This window comes from Musca autumnalis, unplaced genomic scaffold, assembly GCF_047663935.1.
Source record: "Musca autumnalis isolate F117 unplaced genomic scaffold, ASM4766393v1 scaffold_4, whole genome shotgun sequence".
NCBI classification, from domain to species: domain Eukaryota; kingdom Metazoa; phylum Arthropoda; class Insecta; order Diptera; family Muscidae; genus Musca; species Musca autumnalis.
In genome coordinates this window covers 43,758,020-43,764,172 of record NW_027411977.1, presented here as the reverse complement: position 1 = coordinate 43,764,172, position 6,153 = coordinate 43,758,020, and the positions used below count along the sequence as shown (strand labels likewise).

Here is a 6,153-nt window from a genome sequence, read left to right as displayed (position 1 = left end):
TCTAGAAAAAATCATAGATTGCCCTGTAGGAAGTGTGGGGTCATGTGTTGACATGTCGCCACTTTGTCTACTAATATGGTGACAGAGTCAACACTTTGTCACCAGGTTGTCAACTATTGACACCTTTACCTTAATAAGAAGAAGCATTGTGTATATTGACCGATGATAGCCCAACGAAGCATCTTTTTTTTAATTTTCTTAATTGTTTGGCGTAAAATAATTTTTGCGGTTGGTGAAAAAAGTGTTTTTGTAAAAATCAATAAAATATCGTGAAATCTTAAAGCATATAATTTCAATAACAAGTATGAGCAAAAGAAAATATAAAAGACATGTGAAAATTAAACAATTCTATAGCACGAATTCTGAGGCGACTAACAACATTTGTGGTGAAATTTCGACAATTAGACATTATGTGGAACCTTTAGAGAAGATTGTGGAGCCTGATGTGTATATTGTCCCGTCTCGCTGGAAATACTGAATGCAACTAAACATAATAATGAATTACAATGTTGAAGAATTATTTGGCAAAAATCGATTGTGAGATTTTGCCAATGTTATACAGCTGTAATAGGCACGCAAATTTAAGGACATATTTTTTATTTATGTTTATTTATACATGTTTATTCTTTCCAATTCCTAGATGTTATATCAACATTCAGCGAATCGCCTGATAAAACGTTAAGTGCAACAGAAGAAGAACTATTTTAAGCAGACAAATCATTGGTGCGACTTGGCCAAGAAAATAAAACGAAAACGTTTTTTATTATTTATATGTTAAAATGTTTAAGCAGCCTTGAAAACATTGTCTTTATTTACTAATTTTTACTTATGTGGAATCTTTGGCTTAGCCATTTAAAAAGATAAAAATACTGTAATACGCAATTTGTACATTTTTAGCATTTTCAATATTATTAGTTTTATTCTTTAATGAAAAATAGTATTTAAACAAATGTGTAGCTTCATCTCCTTATTAAACGTACTATATAGCTGTTTTATCTATGAAAAGTTCCAAATAAGCTAAAAAATTTAGTATTGAAAATCTGGTACTATTGACTCACTACCTCCAATGTCTATACTGACTCACTACCTCCATTGTCTATACTGACTTACTACCTCCAATGTCTATACTGACTTACTACCTACAATGTCTATACTGACTCACTACCTCTAATGTCAACACATGGTTCCTCAGGAACTACTGACTTACTATTGACATACTAGTTCCATTGTCAGTACTGACTTTCGAATGACACGTTCATACAAAATGTCTATAGGAAATTACATTAGTTGTCTACAGTTTGTCAGTAGTACTGTTGACAATGTCAGTAGTAAGTCAGTATAGATTCACTATTGACATTTCCTACAGGGTGTATATAAGAAATCTTCTCAGGATATATATTTCTTTCAAAGACAACAAATACTTTTTTTAACGCAAAGTTAATTTGTTTGAGCCAGCAAATTTTACACCAATATGTACGTCGGGACCTATTGTGTTAGGTTATATTGGAACGACAAACATCCCATCTAAAACTTACATAATAAAATATTCCTTATGTAAATTTTTGGAATAAATTTCGAAATAATAAAAAACTTGTTTTCCGGCTGTGTCTCTCAAGACTTTGTCATAAAATTTATGCGTTCACCCCGTATAAAGGAAATGTAAATTAACCCTGACATTAAAACAGAAAACGTATGGGGGAAAAGCCATTGCTATGGCCATCATTCATTCATTTATTTGAACTTTGGCAGGACCTCTCTTTTTGAAAATGTTGAAAAGCACGCACATTTGTGTGAATGTCTACACCAATGTTATTTTCTAAAGAGCACTTAGCATAAAGGATATTAAAGGACACCAAAAGTCGATGAATAAATACACATATGTAGCCCTTATTGTATATGGTATGTAGATATGTATGTATTTAAATATATGTATCTGTATATAAAAATACGGCAACGAGAAGTATAACAACAGCAACAATGGCGATGATGACGTCGTCGACGACAACGACAATGTTGAATTCATTTTATCATTTTATTCCATTCCAATTCGCATGCATTCATAAAACAAAGTGAATTTCCACATTTCATCCGTTATTGTTGTTGCTTTGTTTTGTGTTTGCGTTTTTTTTTTCTTTCTTTTGCTACCTTCTTATGGTTTGTTGGGGTTTGTTCTCCAAAAACCATAAAGTGTTCTTTACTTCCCACATTCATGCTGTAGACATTGTACGAGACGTAACGACAACCGTCATGACTGTAATTGTTCCCATGGCTGGTCTATGTTTTCAGGGTAACAGTCAGACATTGGATAGATAGACCCAAATGGTATGGGCCACCATGAGCCAGCTGTCTCGAGTTTTAGCATTTTTTATTCTCCCACACATGATATAGAAAGGTTTTTTTAATAAAAATGTATTGCATATTGAGGTACAAATATACATATGCATACCACATCATTTGTCAGTCTACACAGCAAAATTTTTACCTTATATGAGGGTGGTACCAGAAGGAGATGTCTCATGCTGTCTATATTCGAACTTGAGTTAAGTTCGGCCAGCCATTTTAGTTTTTCGCCGTAGAATTTTTAGAGCTTTTGGTCTGGAAGTATGAACATGCCAACGAAAATATTAAATTGCTTAAACCGGACGATACACATTTTAGGTGGGACCTAAAATATAATTATATTTTATATGTCGAAGTTGTCGAACTTATATTTTCAATTTAATTTTTCAATTTATATTTTTTTCTAAAAATCTCACTGCTACCCCTCTCTTCGTCCAACATACCTGCTGACTTATAACATATCCAAAAAAAAGTTTTTCAATATGTCGTTGTAAAATTGCCCTCTTCTTCATGGTTTTATTCAGTTTTATTAATTTTTTTCTCCTGGTCGTTTGTTTATTGAAATGTTAATATTTCAAAAAACTAAAAAAAACAGCAAGTCTACAGCAATCACAAGCACCCCACAAAGTAAGCCCGTAGACCAGTACTTTGTATAAAAATATGTAGACCATTTAAAACTATGGAAATTACCTTGTGACTATTACACTATGCAACACTGAAAATGCAAACAACTTCTAGTGTGCATTTTTTGAAAGTACATATTTAGACTACAAAAACCCTAGTAGGGTTTTGTCATGTCAGATCCAGTCCGGATTTTATGGCCTCATCTAAACCGGGCTAAATCTACACTTTTTTGCATTTATCAGGCCTTTATCTCAGAAAGGAATAGGAATTTGGCCTTGCTGTCTTTAGCAATATTGTAGCCCTAAACTAGTAGAACTTATCTCTTGAAGAAACCACATAAGAAAAACTCCATCTAGGGCATCAAAATCTATAAAATATAGAAAATTTTGCATAATTGCTGAAATTCTGGTCAGTATCGGCTAAACTATTGGGAGTTGAACCAAGTTACCGTTTACTAAAATCTTCCAAATAAAGTTCTCAACATTTCTTTAGAACATTCTGAAACTCTAAAATGCATACTTCATGTTGTTTCAGCTGTATTTTGCAGCATATCCTTTACAACACGTAATTTAAACACAGTTCACACCAACAGTTTATTCTCGCATTTCAGATTTCACTACATTATTGACATTTTTATTAAATCGTCGTTGAAAAATGTACTGAAAACAACGGCATAGAGGCATTTTACAACAATGACATGTTCTGAAGTGTTGTGTGTTACACTCCAGGGAATATTTTTCCAAAAGAAAATATTCAGAAAAAATTAACGGTTTTGGAGATACGGTGCGAAATGTATAAAAATTGTGGAATTTTTGCATATATTTTGAAATTTGAGGCAGTAAATGTAGTTTTTTGAGTTCATTATTTCTCCAAATATTTCATTCTTGTCCTTATCTACAAATTTGCTTCAGAGGTAAGAAGAAGATTCGCATTGGTTGCAGAGATATAGTCCCGAATTTCTTTAAAAACTCAATATTTAACCATGTTTAGATGGGGCCATAAAATCCGATCTGGATCTGACACAACAAAACCCAACTAGGGTTTCAGGTCGTTTGGGTCTGTACTTTCAAAAAATCCTCAGTTCGAATTGTTTGCACAAGATCACCTTAAAAATGTTCCACAGTGTTATTCAACGAAACATGGAGAAAGAGAAGAGCGAGAATATGCAAGTGCCTGAATAAACCTTAAGGCCAAGAATGAAATTTTAATTTTTGATATCCCTGAATTATTTAACAACACCAACAACAAGAGCCAAGCACAAGCACAACCAGTCTTCCTGCCTGCCATTGGCAAGCAAAAACCAACAAATGTTGTGGGTTGGAGTAAAAAAATAAAATCACAAGCTTTTTGATTTAACATGCCAGACTATTGCTCCAGCTATGCATATACATACAGTTAAACTCACACTCTCTAGTGTCTCTGTTAGCTTGAGAAAACAAATTTCTACCCCTTTTTGGGAACATGTCGCCAGGAGAGAAGTACATACATATGGATATGAAAGGTTACAAACGACCTAACAAACCAAACCAAGCAATGACTATTTGTTTCCAACACACGTTTGCATTTGAATTGGATTATGGAAGACATTGCTTGAGAGCTGCATGCTTACCTTTGGATTTTGAAAGGGTTTCCAGATGATTGAATATTTCATTTAATTGGCTGGTGTATAGCTTCTCGTTCGTTTCTCTTTGAAAACGGATTTCGTGTAAGTTCTTTTCCACTTATAAGTAGAAAAAATTAAGTGTAGAAGAGAAAATCTTGAAATGCCTGTAAAAACAGAAAATTTTAAATGTTAAGTAATATAAATTAAACAAGTAAAAAAGTTTCGCTCGGCTTTGCCGACAGAGATATACCCTCAGCCTATATGCATTGAAACTTTCATCTACCGACAGATCGAATTTATTTAGGGCCTATTCTTTTGTGGCCATTTTAGAGAAATTTTTAAATATTGGGGGGAAGTACCAGATGCTGTGGACCGGTATTACCCATCTTCGAACTGAAAATAAGTTTGGACAAAATATGACAAAGGCCAAACTTTGGACCAAATCGGTTGATCAGTTCGAGAGTTATCGTGCTCTCCAGCAATTACATAAAGTGCTTAGGGGAAGAATGGGTTTGCCCCGGAAAAAGCTTTAGTGAATGCAAGTTGCTTCAACAAAAATCAAAATTATTCGAGAGAAGGTCTTAAAGTGAACTTATGCGAAATTTTGTGTGGGGGTACCCGAAGGGGAGGACAAATATAGTTCATATTCGACCCTGATCTATATCTGATAGATATATTAAGATGTGTAATGTATGGTCCAAATCGGTTACTCCCCTCAAGAGTTATCGTGCGCACAATTTTTCCGAACATTCTTGAACTTTTGCTGGGGACGTACCTGAATAAGTAAAGCGATATGGCTTAAATTCGAACTTAAATCAAGTTTGGACAAAAAAATTACGAAAGTCAAATATTAGACCAAGTCGGCAGATCCGTTCCGAAATTTTGTGTGGGAAGGAGTGAACCGATCGTGTCCAAATTGGAATATCATCTAAGTCTGTTAGAAAATCCAAGATGTACAATGTATGGACCAAATCGGTTACTTCCTTCAAGAGTTGTCGTGCGCACAAAATTTCCGAACATTTTCGATACTTTGTGGGGGAGGTACAAGAAGGAGTGCACTGAAATAACCCTTCTTCGAACTTAAACTAAGTTTGGACAAAATATTACGAAAGCCAAATTTTGGACCGAATCGTTTGATCCGTTCGAGAGTTATCGTGTGCTCCAACCAGCCAGACTGATGGACGGACATGGCTAAATCAACTCCAAATTGTCTGAAACGGATTTCGTCCAAACATATTTGGGGTCTAAAACCATTATCTCGATGAGGCACATTTTGCGCGTATGAAAGTATAGAATAAAATATAAAACATAAAATAGAAAATATAAAACATAAAATACAAAATTTAAAATGTAAAATTTTAAGCTATATCCAAATCTGGGGTGACGTGGGGGATGGAAGATACCATGGAACGGACCTGATTGGCTTTAACATGGCAAAGCCCAGGATTTATCTTGGTCCCTCTTTCATCTGAAGGGGACACTGACTTCTCAGTGGTGTCACCTGGGGAGCTGCCTTTAACACCCGTTAAAGGTAGTGAGCTAACATGTGCCGCGCTTTCACCCATAAGAACGTTAAAAACTTGGGT

At 34.6% G+C, this 6,153-nt stretch overlaps 1 long non-coding RNA gene across 1 annotated transcript; it reads left to right on the top strand.

The window, feature by feature from the left end:
- The first annotated feature begins 460 nt into the window (after positions 1–460).
- On the top strand, positions 461–5,909 carry LOC141402127 (uncharacterized). The gene is made up of 2 exons (XR_012412536.1): positions 461–571; positions 641–5,909. It is a non-coding gene; the product is annotated as an uncharacterized lncRNA (long non-coding RNA).
- Positions 5,910–6,153: the final 244 nt, after the last annotated feature.